Raw genomic sequence first — 16,420 nt, 5'->3', positions numbered from 1 at the left:
TGGCGTCTACACTAATATTAGTCTCTCTGTTTATCCCGAGGTTTACCACAATCCGCCGGATCCAGGCCATATCCAGATCTGATGAAGGACCTGTGCATGGACACAACGACAACGCATCCCTGAAGTGCCAGCCTCATCAACACTGTGAAGACCTCATAGACACCTCAACAAACTCGTCTCCATACCGGCGTGATGACTCCGACCCCCAACCAGATAAATATTGTCAAAGTTCTGATCCAGTCTGACTACTGACCTATAATGCTGCCTGAATCATAACCATACACTGTTCGTTCGTTGGCCAGAGGAGAACTAGCCCCCTGACTGAGCTTGGTTTCTCCCAAGGTTTTTTTCTCCATTCTGTCACCTGATTGAGTTTTGGTTCCTTGCCACTGTCGCCATTTACACCTTTCTTCGTCTGTGTCACCATTGGCTTTTGGCTTGCATTTGGGGACATTTAATTTTATATTTAACAATATTCATTTTATTATTACAACATTATTTTTCTATTATCTCTGTAAAGCTGCTTTGAAACAATCTGTATTGTAAAAAGTGCTACATAAATAAGGTGACTTGACTCTCGGTTCAATTTGAACCCCTTAGGAATTAATGGAATGCGAGGAATGCTTTAATACACATAGAAAATCCAAAAAAAAAAAAAAATTTGATGAATTCTGAGAGCTTTCTGTCCCTTCATTGACAGAAACTGTTATGATGCAAGGAGAAGAACCCAAATGCAGACAGTGTACAATGAACACAAGGTTTAATGGAACAAAAGCAGGAAAACAAAACCCACGTGGGGGGGCAAAACAGACAAGACTAGGAGACACTAACTTAGACTAAGACTTGATGAAAAACAAACAGTAGAACTTTCTCTAGACAATACACTCGACAGGATACTCACAAGGAATGATACAGGTAAGGTAAGACACAGGTAAGAATCACAATGAACCGACAAAGGACAGCAAACACAAGGGGATGATATAGGGAGACACTAATGACAAGAACAGGTGAAGCTGACTAGACAATAATGACAAGATGAGGATAACAAGGGGGCGGGGTAGGTAACGAGTCAGCACAAGCACATGGCCCAAACAAAAGGCCATGTGCTTGTACACAAAACATGGGTCTGTCATGATCCTGCCTCAAGACTAGAAAAAATCAAGGACATGAGGGCAGAATCATGACAGAAACGTAATATCAACTTCCAAGGCCCAGAAAGGTGGTAAAAACATTGTTAAAATAGTCCATGTAACTACAGTAGTTCAACCTTATGAAGCGATGAGAATACTTTTTGTGCGCAAAAAAAACTAAAATAACGACTTTATTCAACAATCTCTTCTCTTCCATGTCAATCTCCTATGCTGTTGACATAGTGTAAACAGTGCAGCGCTTCTGGGTTCTACGTCAGAATGTAGGCTCACTATTGGCTGACGCTGGCCATGTGTGTGATGCATGTGATGCTGGCCAATAGTGAGCCGACGTTCTGACGTAGAACTAACTACTAACTTGTGGCTCTGCAGTGGTATCTCACAAACATGCATGCATTCCTTGTTGTAGGAGAGTTGTTGTGTACCTCTCCATAATAATGCATGGGTATAAAGAGTTGTTAATTGGTTCAGTGAAAATGAAGCTCAATTTTGCTTGTCATTTTGTCTCTGCATAAAGAGAGAAATATAATCAGGGAGAGATTGAGACTTTCGAAAAAAGAAAAAAAAAGAGGTATGTTTCCTCTATTCAATAGTGAGCATCTGTGCCTAATGGAGTCACTTAGTGGTCACTCATTCTCAAGGTCGATTTGTCAATCTGAGTGAAAGGGAATCGAGCTTGCTGATAGCAGTCTTTTAAAACGCTCTCCAGTCAGAATAATTGTTTCTGTGCATACAATGACACAACAGTCGGGACAACTCCTCTCAGCATGACTCATACTTTGTTTTCCCTTCCCGAAAGGGAAAACAGCAACCGATCACTAAACCTCCATGTTCTACCATCTAAATTCTGTTAAAAGAGGTAGCTAGATGATTACTAACTACAAACAAACTACTACTTATTCTTCTTCATATGCACTGTGTTATGTGAGTGTTGGTAAGTTGTGATAAATGATGAACACACTCTCAAAAAGAAACTCTAGACTTTTATACTACCCTAACCTAGAGATGCACCGATTGATCGGCTGGTGACCGGGATTGGCCGATTTTCACGTGATCGGCCATGACCAGCGACCGGCCTGTCAGTCTGACATATTCCGGTTTTTTTTTGCCGGTCTAATGCATTCAGGCGCGGCATGATTAACATCGGCAACATCAGCATCACACGTGCACACGGAACACACATGCACTCAAAAATTACTCTTTAAACTAACTTAATTCAATTATGGACAGTGGTTCCACACAAGCAAATTATTTTGTAGTAATGTTAATGACATTTTTTGAATCTATGTAAGCTCCTTCTGTTGTGACAACTCAACGGATTGAGTCCAAACAAATCAATGGAATTGCTTCCCTGTAACTAAAATCAGTTAAGTTTAGTGAACATGATTTAGTTTATTTAAAACTGCACTGAAAAATAAATGTATTTAGGATTGACATGATTTCTCAAATGAATTACTAGACTACAGCTAGCTATTAGCTAATAACTAGCTGTTATTAACATACTAAATGCTTAGATTTATATGCTCTTTCAGCAACAATCGCAAATCTATTTGAATCAGTCCATATCCTAAGCAAGTGCTCTTCTCTTCTCCACAATGGTAACCCACTGTAATTTAAATGGTTCTAATAATTGCAATACAATTGAACATTAAACACAATTATACACTATAAAGTCTTCCCCTTTCCTCATTTTCTAAAAAACACATAATATAACACTTCATTTCAACATTTATTTTGTCTTAATTCAGCTATATGCAAAGCATGCTGGGAACTAACAAGCACCGCCCAGTTTCAGTTGTTGCAACACAAATCATTCATGTAATCCAACACAAACGGATTAAGTAAACTTTAATTTAACATATTCTAGCAGATTGAACACAATCAAATTAAGTTTTTGTTTATCGCGAAATTAAACCCTTTAAATTAGTTTAACGATTGATAATTAAGTAAAGTGGTAAATTATACAGGTTAAGTTAATTAAACGCAATACAGTAGTGTTTTGTTGGTAAAATAAATATATGTGTGTTACTTTAACAAAACATGATTGGGTAAAAAGAACAGTGCCACAAAACCATTTTTTTGAGTGTGTAGTGTTTTTTTTGTTTTTTTCGGCGTGCATGTTAATCAATGAGTGCATTCACACCGAGAGCAGGAGCAGCGCGTGAGCGTCGAGCAGGAGCGTCGCGTGAGCAGCAGTGAAGCGGGGTTTCGGTGCAGTCTATTTTTGCTGCGCTGCTCACACTCAATTAAAGTTAAAGCCCACTTTTGTTGGACAAAATAAATATTATTTCACCCAAAATGCACAGAATTTGCATGTCTGGTGTGTTTTAACAACTAGTAGGCTATGTCAGAAAATAAATTATTTGTACGTTCTCCCAATCGTTATGCCCGAGCTTAGCGCTTGTTTAGCCTGGCTGGACATGTGGCAGATGAGAGAAGAACTGTTTGCGAAATAAAACTTGCCATTGATGTACCAGTGATTGCAATAGGCCTGTGTGTGTTTTGAGAAATATCTTTATACTGCAAAGATATATTTATTTTAATTTTATTTGCTATTTATATATTATTTTATTGCCATTACCTGTTTTCATACAGAAGTTTAGTTTCCTAAATAAGTAAATATATCACTTTTTTTTTTAGTTGAATATAGGAATTGAAAATGGTTATTCCATACAATAACACGTACTGCACTTAAATATGTGTGAATTTCCCACACCAGGAGGGTAACAATTTATATAGTTCTGTTTTATTTAATTTGTTAAAAAAAAATTCTAGTTCTATGTAAAATGTTCTATTAAAGAAAAGATAGAACATAAATATTTGTGTTTGCTGTAAAGTGGGTGGAAACAATGAAATCGGAATTGGCTAAAATCCGTATCGGCAGGCCAAACTCATGAGAAATCGGAAACGGCCTAGAAAATTGTAATCGGTGCATCTCTAAAAATGTCACTTTATGCTGCATTCAAGGCATTTCCAAAGATTTTTTTACTTTTACTTTACCCAAGGCTAAACCTTTAGAGTTAAAGTTAAATTTTAATTATATCATCATTTACTCATTCTCATTTACAAACCTGTATTTCTGTATTTTCCCCTCAAGCTGCAGCGCTAAAAATGACAGATCAACATAAGTACCATGAAACCATTACCATGGCTTGTGCATTATGTTTTAAGGCAGAAACTATTTGACTTGTGTGAAGAGGAGACTGAAATGTAATCACCCCCTCCACTTCTGCACACAATTTTTTTAACTTAACATTATAAACTTGCTGCCAAAACATACAGTGCATGAGGTTTGACATCAACTGTCAAATTAAATTAGCTCTAGCATGTATTGTGACTGATTACAACATGCTGAGCTAAATGAGATTTGAGAGACGTGGCAGGAAAGTTTCAGCAAATAACAACAACTCACGCTTTTCCCACAAACAGCTATCATATGGCTTCAGAAGGCTTGAAATATAGTATGCAATGCTACTTTTAAGGTGTTTACTCTGCTCTGGACTGATATTAGCCTTGTAGCTCCAAGGCAATACAACATTTTGTATCTAGAAAAGATTTATAACATAATGGTAAGTAAACGATGAGAACATTTCTGGGTGACTGAACCACACTCTATTCAAAAGTTTGGTAGTTTGGTGTAGGTAAGATGTTTTAAACATTTTTAAAAAAAGAAGTATCTTTATGCTCACTAAGGCTGCATTTATATGATTCAAATACAGTACAATCTCAGATTGCACCTTTTCAAAAGGTACACTTTGGTTCCTTTAGGTCTCAATGTACTTTAGTGACAGCTTTTGTAACTTTTTTTCTTGAGATTGTAGACACAGTAATATTTTGTAATAGTATCACAATTTAAAATAATTGTTTTCTATTTAATAGATTTTAAAATGTACTTTTTCCCCTGTGATGCAAAGAAGTCAAAAATATTTTTGCATAAGATGACATGCATATGATACGGCATGCATATGGCATGCATATGATACGAAGTGTTCGCATGCATATGATACGCACTTTATGGCATGTAATACACACTCCCCACCCCAATCCTAACCAAGGGGTTATCAGTGCGTAGCATATGAACGCTAAAACCATTTTTGGTGTATAAATGGCACAATAAATAACATTTGTGGTATAGATACGCAATTTCACACGAAAATGAGATTGTGTTGCATAATAGCTGGTGTGAACGTTCTATTGCAGATTTTTGCATGCAATGTTTTAGTTCTGGAATATTTTACTGGTATTTAACAGTTTCACGACATCACTGTGATCCAGGCATCTGAGTCAACTCTTTCAAATGAAAAAAGTATGTTTGATTACACCTCGATTCTACATATATGCTCGATAACGAATGTCTGATAAATTGCTGCTGCACTGATCAAAACAAAAGCGCACAGACAATATATTTTAACACATAGAAAGTAGACATGTTTTTGCAATGCAAAAAAAGACTCAAACAAAGAACGTATTTCAAATTAAGTCAATGTAAGAATATTTAGGGCCTGGTTAAACTGGATTGTGATGATTAAATAAGACTGAGCTGAATTACTTTGCATAGTGTTAATTCAGCCATGACTCTGAGATCAGTCAAGTCTATTTTTTTTTACATTCATTCCTGAGTGACATTCAGTTTTTTACAGATTAATGAATTACCTTTGTTAATTTCTAATTGAATCATCCTCTGACCACTTAATTCTCTACCCTGACTAGGAAACAGAACGTCTTGCTTTACTCACTCTATGAGAACAGTATTTTTTACAGACAATTTCATATGTACATAGTGATTCCAGAGGCGGGCATGATAACCCTTATGCAGTTTTCCTTCAGACAGCATCAGATATTCAAGGGAAAAGAACTCACGGGACTCTCTGAACTCAAGACATCTAGAAAATGTTGAGTGCGACAGACACAAAGACAGATTGGTTGAAAGACAAGTTCAGACAAGTCCATATGCAATACACAAAGACAATGGGCTCTATTTTAACGATCTAAGCGCATTGTCTTAAGAGCAGGGCGCAAGTGCACTTAGGATGTGTCTGAATCCACTTTTGCTAGTTTAACAACGGGAAAAATGGTCAGCGCGACCGGCGCATGGTCTGAAAGGATTGTCACTATTCACTTAATGAGTAATAGGTGTGTTTTGGGCGTTACATTCAATAAACCAATCAGAGTCTAATCTCCCATTCCCTTTAAAAGCCAGTTGTGCTCGCACCATGGCAGATTGCTATTTACATTGCGGAATTTGCAAGCTGAAAGACTGAACGCTTCTCCAGAGAGCAAAGGGATCTGCTCGTGTGCGAGGTTAAATCGCAAGCAGGCCATCTTTGGGACAAGCCGGATTCCACCATATCTTTATGTACACAATAATAATTTTTTACATTGTAATCCTTTCATTTTTTTATGTGGCATGTTTGTCCTGCTGTGCGTCCATGTGTGTTATAAGCCGAGTGTACGTGCATTGTGCACCCGCCTATAGGCACATATTACTAATGCGCCCTTCAAGTAACAAAAAAATATAGCGCAATCGACTTTAGACCAGGTTTCAGTTGGTCAATGGGGCAGTCTATTTCAGTTGCCTCAAAATAGCAACACGCTAACAATGCGCCTGAACACACCTCGTTTTCAGACAAGCACGCCAATGGGCGCGCAAATGCATTTGCTATTTAAACAACGTGGCGCAGGACGTGAAAATGATAACTGCGTCAGACTAAAACTAGCAAAAAACACTTGTCGCGCCTGGCGACACATTGCGCTGGGTGTGTGATAGGGGCCAATGTCTTCATGATGCTTTTTAAGCATATTTAGGTGCGAGCGGGACTCAAACTGGCAACTACTGCATGAGAGGCGGGTACGCTAGCAAGGGCGCTGAAGACCGCAGTCTCTAGTATAATCCGCTAGCACGCCTCTTGAGATCAGGGGAGTGAGGTTTACCTTCACAGCTCTAACTAGCTTTACTTTGTTACATAGGGTCTAGTTAAACTGGATTTTGGGTGATTAGTGAATAAGTGAATTATTAATTAATTAATTACTATGCAATTCGCCTTAGACCACTTGATTTATCTCCACATTGTCTAAGAATTGCAATGCCTCAATTTGCTTGTTCTCTACAAACAGCAATTTGCAGACAATTTCATATGCACCAAGCGATTTCAGTGGCAGGCATGATACCCTTGTGCCATTTTATGTCAGACAGCATCAGATATTTAAGGGAAAAGAACTCACAGGACTCTCTGAACTCAACAGGTCCAGAAATACAGAAACTGCAGAGTGAGATGGACTGGCTAAAAGACGAAAGATGAAAGAGTTTAATCCAGCAACACAAACCGAAGAGTCTATAACCAAAAGCACAAGTACGCTTAAGCAAAGGGGTTGGCCGTTCATCTTTATCTTATCCCTTTCCTTAGCATGTGCTTTATATTTGTGTATGTGTGTGTGTGTTTTCTAAGAGGATTATCTTCATGCCCCGCTGAGGGTTACACACCATCTGGATGGGAGGTGACCCTGAGTGGGGAGGGGCCACGTCTGGAACCGTTAGAACGTTGATGGTGTGTGTGTGTGTGTATATCTAATCCAATACTCCTGTCCAGTAATGTCCCAATTCGATGGAAGCATACCGAATATAGCTCCCCCTGCATCTGAACTGAGCAGTCAATGGATTTAACCATTCAGGGAGATGGGAAGACACTACAGGATCATTTAGCCTGGCTGTCCCCACGTGCCTGTCTCCTTCTCGCTCTATTCATGTCCATATGTTTGGATGCTCATCTGTCGCAGCTGTACACCTGCTTAAATGATCTCTGATCACTCCCAGTTCCAGTAGAGGGGGAGCTGTCCAAATGAATCACTACGAACAACTGCTTCCTTAATGTTATCTATCACACTGATTATCAGCGAAGACTGGCACGGTTGGCTCAGAGAATGCTTAATGGGAGTTAATAAAGGCCTTCTGAAGCAAAGCGATGCGTTCGTGTAAGAAAATAAATAAATAACACTTTATCCACTTCTGGCAGACGGCCTATGCAAGTAGACTTACGGCTAAAGAGTAACCCTTGACGATGTATGACGTATTATGTAGGAGTACCGTAAGCTTTGACGCCTCTCGCAGTTCAAACAAACAGCGCTGGGCAAAAAACTCGAGCTCCTCCGACATTTCTCTCTAAAAATTCTCATTTTAGACTGTGACTGGTGTTTTGTTTTGCTCTATCCTCTGCGCTTCCACATTCGTCAATGCGTCACGTCTGCCGGAAGCTAGTTATTTTAGTCGATAAAGTTCTAAATATGGATATTTGTCTTACACTAATGCATCGCTTCGGTTTTGGATGAACTGTCCCTTTAAGGCAAAAAAAAAAAAAAAAACTCGAAAGAGATCCAAGAAAGTTCATTGGAAGTTCGGTAGAAAATTCCAATCAGGCATTAAGTTGTGATGAGGTAATTAAAATGACCTCATTCATAATGATTTCTGAAAGTCAACATATTAACATATTTCCCATGATCACAAGAAAGGTCCAAAAGGGGGTTTTGTAATCCGAGCTCTCTTGCATCTCTTGATAATTCTTATTTGAATGTTTTTGTTTGCCCTAGGCGATCTCTGAGCTTACTAACAAAATCTCTGATGATAAAAAAGAACATTTAGGAAGCTGTTGATTGGAGGGATTCACTGGGACAGCTGAGCCTCTGCAGGAACTCCCAATGATCAGACTGATGATTAATTAATCAGGTTCTGAAATGCATGTTCACATATAGTATAAGCAACAAGGCATAAAATATTGGACTTTTTAAATATATATTTTTTTTTATCTGTCAGTAGAATAAGAAAACACACAGTTATTGAAGATGTATTGTCTTAATATCTCGAGCAGAGAAATTTCTCAAGTAATAATCTTTTATAAGGGAAAATAAGGCAAAAATAGTCATTAAGAATGTTGTTTTATTTTTACTGCAGAGTGGTACATTATGGCTCTGACAAGGCAACAACAACCAGAAACAAGTTTGATACTGTATAATGTGCGCTAAGTATACTGTAGGCTGCATCAGTTTTGTAAGATCAAAAATAAACTGAAATATAGATAATGGTCAAGAGAGTAGGATATGGTGGATGACAGTGATGGGCAATAAATACCTTGTCCTATCTTCCCTCTATCCCATCCTGAAGGACACTCCGTTGAAAACTTCAGGCGTCTATGATGTCATCTTTTATTTCTGAAATTACTGAACATGGTTACAAGAGGAGGAATAAGACATCTTAGTATACTTGCTGAAAAAGCATGCATCTTAAATTGAAAGAGAAGATGAAGATTTTTTTTAATGCATTATTTTTGCTCATAAAAAAAAAAAGTCTTGTAGGTATACTTTAAGAGAACCATTATTCCATGTTGCATTCATGAAGTGTAGGTGTAGTTATTTGAGATGCAGGACAGGAGAAATGTGAACGGAAAAGTTAACCTTTCTCATGAGTGATGGCCGTCAAAGCACACAGCTCCTCTTCATGACAAACCCCATATCCTTAAAGGTTACATATCACCATCTATATTTGCCTGTCACTTTATGAGGGTAGGAGTAGAAGCAGAGTGTAAAAGACTCCAGCCTGGATTCAATCATTCAGCCATCATACCAACTACCCATGCAAAAAGTTCATGGTTAGCAGCATTGCACCAAGCACGTATAATATATTATGTAATGAAAGAAAGGATTAGATTAGAAAAAACAGAACAATTTTCCCTAGTGGATTTACCCCTTCACCCAGGGTGCGAACTACGGGGGAGCTAGTAGTTAAAATTTTTTGGAGGAGTTAAAAATTGAACTTACGGCGGAGGGCTTCACGGTCTGCGGGGGTAGCCTACGCCGTCGATTCGACGCAGAATTCTAAAACAGGCTTTACGGTGTGTTCACACCGACCGCGAATTGAATTATTTGCGCGAATAGATTATATACAAAGTCAATGCAAAGACGCGAATAGAATTGGGCGACGCGTTTGCCGCGAACGTCTTCCGCGCAAGTTGAAAAATTGGAACTCGAGCGAATGTTCAAGCGTCTAACTAGACGCGATAGACGCGTATTTGACGCTCTATTCGCGTCCGGTGTGAACACACCATTAGGCCTAATTGAACGGATTAATTATGGTATTCTTCTGTAGCTATAGACTATTTGGGGATGGCTGTTTGACTTATCAATTTGTGTGGACAAAGTATAATAGGGTGAATCCTGTATACGGTAGCCTATAGTGCTTGCATAGTTCATACACTTGTAGCTGTTATGTATCTTTGGAAGTCCTTGAAATACAGAACACAAAGCCTCATTACAACACCAGATACCTTCAAAAGTGACAAGACATTCCATACAGTAATTCAAATCAATCAGAGAGAGAGAGAGAGAGAGAGAGAGAGAGAGAGAGAGAGAGAGAGAGAGAGAGAGAGAGAGAGAGAGAGAGAGAGAAACCAGACTAACACAGGACATCTGCAAGTGTATTAGTTTGGTATAAAAAAAAAAAAAAAAAAAAAAAACAGTTCCTGTGAGACGCCGAGAACGGGATGTGCATGTTCCTGCGATGACCACACAGATCGTTGCTTCTCTGCGGGACTGATGGAAGGGAGAGAGGAGGAGTGAAGGGAAGAATAGAGGGGAGGCTCCATCTCTCTAATGTAGTTAATGAAGATCCCTCACTCCGGAGACCTGACAGGGGTCGCACTCTCTCCAATCACGCGCGCCACGGACCACAGAGCGGCGAGACAGCAAGGCAGTCAGCAAAGCTCTCCCTCTTTTTCTCTCCAACCAGCTCACTCACTGTCACTCTCTCTCTCTCTCTCTCTCTCTCTCTCTCTCTCTCTCTCTCTCTCTCCCTCACACACACACACTCGCGAGCGCTCTGTTCATTCTAAAACCGCAGGGACTTACACTTCAGCACTCTCTCGCGCGTGCGCTCGTTCAACCATATTTCTTTCCTCACTGGCGTGCCGCGCATCTGTCTCCGCTTCTGTACTATAGCCTACATGATGAAAAAGAACGATAGACTCCTGAGAGAGAGAGAGAGTAAATGAGAAAACAAGGAACTAAAACAAGGAAGGCAAGGTGAAACGAGGATTGAAAAGAGGCTGAGGCCAGATGAAGGAAGAGAGTTTGTGAAGCGTTTTGGATTTTACTGGTTTCCAGACCCAATCTATCATTTTGGCCGGTGGAAAAGGATTCAATTAAGGTAGGACATTTTCTGTGCTCAAATCTCCTGAATATGTGTGTGTGTTTTGCTGATGTGGACTTTCTTACCAGGTCAGTAATGTACAGTTAGGGTGCGTGGAGAGCTCATAACTCTTGGTGTAAGTGTTGGGTTCCGCTCAAGCCGCTCCTAAATCACTGACCTGTCAGCATCCTCAATTATGAGCGTATATCCTCAATCGTACAGCCATGTAAGATGCAATACTTGCAGTGCTAAGAGCCCAGAAGGAAACATGCTCATGATTAATCCCTGCACCCTTAGAACAGTTTTGCCCTCGTTTTCGAAAGGCATGAGAGTTTGACTGTGGAGGCTGAGGGAATGTTGTTTTGCTGACTTCAGTCAGGTGAAACCTGGCTTGATGCTTGCAGAGATTTGAGTGGAAATCCTGATTGCAACCCACCAATGCAAACACTCGTACCTGGAGTGTATGTGAGTTTGAATCATGAGTGTGAGGCAACATTTACATATTAAAGCAGATGCGTGCTTCGTTTCATACTGCCACAAAGTAGTAAAACACTAGCTCAAAAAGAGCTCTGCCAAGAGCAACATCAAGTTCCTGCTTCATTTGCTTTTGAGGGACTAGAAAAGACAGACAAATTACTTGCAGCGCTGGATATCTCTGGCTCTACTGACAGTTTGTTCCCAAATGAAACAACAGTGCAAAGAACAGTTTCAGCGTGTTGTGAATTATTAGTATGATACTTAATCCACATAATGCATTTGTTAAATCTTTGTTTCTCACACATAATTGTCATACTATTAATATAGATATAGTAATGTACAAAGCACTGGTGTTTATGCACATATTAATTTAATCTCACAGAGATTATGGACTTTGTGATATGCGAGAGGGATTAGACCTCAAGCGGTTTCGGTTGTTGCTTGTAGGTATATGAATTACATACAAAACAAATAAGAATACAAAATAAAAATGCACTCTACTGTATTTCTTTGTTTTTAGGAGGTTGATGTTCCATGCTGATTTGGATAATCAAATGCAAGACTTGTGATAGCAGAAAATGACTTGACTTTTATAACAGCCTGGCAACAAAAGATTAATTACAATAATAAATAAATAAATAATAATTATTATTATTATTTGATTTAGGGCTGGAAATATCTCAATATACATTTTTACCATTTGAACCTAGAAATAAGTAAAGTCTTGGGGTTTGATAATTATTAAAGAAAAAAAAATGTAAATTTGTGAAATTAGCAAAGTGAGTTCATTAATACAAAAGACCAGGGGCCGTATTCACAAAGAATTTTATTTTACCACTAGGAGTACTCCTAAATCACACAAACATATTTTAGCTGAGTTTTCTCTTAAAAGTTATTCACAACGCCTTTCAGACCTACTCTTAGTTAGGAAAAATGACAACTAAAATAAGAGTGAGTCTTCGTTGCTATGGATGACGTCAATTCTCATGCACGAGTTTCCTCGCAATGATCACAGTGATTGGTTGTTAGATGACAGGGCCATCATGCGGAACATAACACATACGCAACAAATCATGGAATTACGACATCTAAATATGTCTGTGTCCTACACAAAATAATAATAGTAATGTCATCGAAATGCATATATAATGACATGTTGGTGCAGGCCCCAGTGAAGTGTAATTCTAAAAAGGCAGAGAGAGAGAGAAAAGTGGTGAATTCAATTAAATTAAATTAAGGTAGCCTAATACCCTAATGAAACCGCTTCTTACCTAATAATGAAAAACGACACTTGCATTATCACTTGCTTGGTTAATTGACATCCTATTAGTATGGAAGCTTGTTTCTGCCACTGAATAAGAAAAAAATAATAATTTTGACTTTTATCTCACAATTGCGAGATATGAAGTCAGAATTGTGAGAAATAAAGTCGCAATTGTGAGATAAAAAGTCGCAATTACCTTTTTTTATTTTTCATTCTGTGGTGGAAACAAGCTTCCATAGCCTAAATAGACTACTTAAAGCAAGGAAATGTTGCTCCTATTGAAGTAATGTAATAGTTGAATGACGGTGGATTCTGAACTCGCCAAAACGGAAAAGAAAGCCCAACTGGACGCAGGATCAGTTACTGCTGCTTGGTGTTGGTGCTGAAAAAAAAATGAAAAAATAAAATAAAAGGGAAATTCGACACTGGGATATCAAGTAAAACTAAGCGTGAGATATGGGAGAGGATTTGTTTGCAGATCAATGCAGCATTCCCGCTTGTGTCGCGGACCCCGGACGACTGCGAGAGGCGGTGGTATGCGCTGCAATCCTTTGTGAATAGGTCTTTGTGAGTTAGGAGCCCTCTCGACTTCTTTTAAGCTGTCCCAGACTTAGGGGCTACTTTTAGGGCTAAAATGCTTCGTGAATTACTCTTAGTGAAAGAAATTAGGAGTCCTAAAGTTAGGAGTGACACGCTTATTATTTTTAGGAGTTGCTCCTAAATTCGCCAGTTAGGAGCTACTTTTAGCCTTAAAATTCTTTATGAATACGGGCCCAGATGTTCTTGCTTCCACTGAAGCACAAAAATGGTCTTTGGATAATTTCAAATCATCCTGGAGATCATGATCATTAGGGTTTTCTCTTGTTGAGTTTATTCAGATATTTATACAATGTTGTAATTCGAAACAAATTGTTATACTGTTAATATAATTAGTAAGGAAAAAGGTGCAAAACTGCCCTTTTAACAAGTGGTCTCAGACTCCTTATAGAAGTTGCATTTATTTAACATGTTTGCTTGTAGGAAACACTTCAGACACTTAAAAAATAGCATTTCTTGCGTTGAACATTGCATTGAAATGCAAAAAGAACATCATCTGCAGATTTAATATAAAGATCAAACCCACAATTAATCTCAGAAATCAGTGTTGAAAGCATTTCATGACTGTCAGAATTACTCATTATGGCGAGTGTAACCAAATATACTGTAGAATAATACTCTGGTGGTAAGTTTTCCCTTAGATAAAACATCTATAATTTCCAGTGGTTGTTTGAACAACCGTATTGTGTGTGTGTGTGTGTGTGTGTGTGTGTGTGTGTGTGTGTGTGTGTGTGTGTGTGTGTGTGTGTGTGTGTGTGTGTTGGGGGAGGTGTGGCGTAATCCCTTCTGGATAGTACAATTCAGAATCAGCATTCCTAGAATAAACCACAAAGTAGAAAACGATGTTAAAAATAATAGGAGGTGAGCTTTGACATCCACTTAAATTCATCCAGACTCTGCCTACAGCTGTCATAAATCAGAGGATATGATGTGCCAGGAATACGACACAATATCGTCCCATCTCTAACTGTATTATCCACGTATTTTCATTTGATCTGTTGTGGCATTGCAATTGCAGTCCCATGTTAAAAAAAGCTGATCCTGTCCATCTGTTAAAGGTTGCACGGATTTGTGGGACGCTCTAGGACAAAAAAGAAAGAATAAAAGATGAATGCACAACAGTCAGTGGACAGAATTTAACTCACAGATGAAACCGAAACACATCCTATCTTTTCCCTGGATCAAGCCAGCCTTTACAAAGACAGGAAACACCAGGCTTCAATCAGTGTCTGAAATCAGTAGGCAGGGACAATCCAAAGATCCCTCCTGAACGTACTTTAGAAACTCAGTGCTGGCAGGTCTTTGGTTTGCTTTTGTGACAGAGATCAGAGCAGACAGTAGAAGAAGCAGAGCTCCTAGTGATCTGAGCTTCTGGTGAAAAAAAAGCCGTGTCCCAACAAGAGTCCAATTCTCCAGAGCGATATAGCAGATGCACTAGCATTGGATTTAATGAGGAATCCTCTTTTGACCAGTTGGTAACACCAGAGACAGACAGCTCACAGAGAGAGAGACAATCAGCACTGATGGAGAGAGAGACAGCTCCGAGTGAGAGACGGCTTTGATGGTGAGCTAAATGAGGTCTAATCAGCTCAAAGCAGATGGGAACCCTGAGACGGAGGGGATCGTGAGTGCAAGATTTGACATGTCCCTATGTCCCTCTCATCAGAATTCAATTGGAATTGAGAGAAAATGATGACATAAATTGGCACTGGTCCAGGGACATGAACACAAGGGTCAATAACAGCTGGAAACACTGATATATGTGAGTGTGTGTGTGTGTGTGTGTGCGTATTATAGACCTAAACATTCAGATTAACCTTGAACGTGCCCCTATACCATTCCCAGAGGTGGGCACAAATACATCAAAAAACTATTTTGTTACAAAATACAAATACTGGCTCATGAAATTTAACAAAATAAAATACAAAGTACTGATGTGAAAAATGTATTTAAATAAAATACAAGTAATTAGTATTTTGAAAATACAAAAATACTCCCACAATAATCTTAAGTCTTTTTTTTTATTACTGAAAGGTCAATAACACAAATAGTAGCAATAACACAAATATGAGAAATGTGTAAATTCAAAATGGCGAAGTAGCAAAATAAAAAAAGTATGGGCATTTCACTAAATCTCTACAGGGCCGGAAATAGCTCCCTCTGACGTAAATGGCATGTATAGATAAATTCACATCAATGGTGTGGTAGGCTGCCCTTAATAGCAAAACGTGTTTGATGTAGGCTACGTAGCCATATTATCACCTTTACTCTACTCGTGCCTTAAAGGACAAGTTCGGAATTTTACACTTAAAGCCCTGTTTTAAGATCGTTTCTGATTAAATCGACCGGTTAAGATTGAAATTTGGACAAATGCTGCTGTCCCGAGAATTTTCGGTTTTTTATTAGCAGCCCCCCACCTCCACAATGGTTTCATGGGGCACTGGAAGAATCATTCATAAAACGCATTAAACTTTAGTTTACAAAGACGTGAAACTCACCGAGTGGTCTAGGGTGTTCACTGATATGCTCACACAAAAATCGCTGCAAAAGATGCTTTCCAACAGGTGTTTTACCATTCGTTGTAAAACTGTGGACCTTTTTTTCCAAACGCCTCACAACCGGACATTCTTCCGTTGAGAGCTTGAATAATAGACACTCCAGCCCAGTTGGTGGCGATAATGCACCTTTGCCAATGTTTGGATAGCGTAGCCTACGATACCGCGACTGGAAGACTACAGAAAGAATACATACAACCCCATTTCC

The 16,420-nt window shown here is 38.9% G+C and overlaps 1 protein-coding gene across 1 annotated transcript in view; it reads left to right on the top strand.

Annotated features, from left to right (window-relative positions):
• The first annotated feature begins 10,862 nt into the window (after positions 1 to 10,862).
• cdh12b (cadherin 12b) overlaps positions 10,863 to 16,420 on the top strand; it is a 194,075-nt gene continuing 188,517 nt past the window's right edge. Inside the window, exon 1 of the mRNA XM_077200327.1 lies at positions 10,863 to 11,337. The gene's annotated coding sequence lies outside the window, so the exon portion shown is untranslated. The remainder of the gene's footprint in view (positions 11,338 to 16,420) is intronic.

The sequence above is a fragment of the Siphateles boraxobius genome, unplaced genomic scaffold, assembly GCF_051911475.1.
Source record: "Siphateles boraxobius isolate OS27281-9 unplaced genomic scaffold, OSU_SipBor_1 46, whole genome shotgun sequence".
NCBI classification, from domain to species: domain Eukaryota; kingdom Metazoa; phylum Chordata; class Actinopteri; order Cypriniformes; family Leuciscidae; genus Siphateles; species Siphateles boraxobius.
The sequence above is the reverse complement of the archived record's forward strand: the minus strand, read 5'-3'. Positions and strand labels throughout refer to the sequence as shown.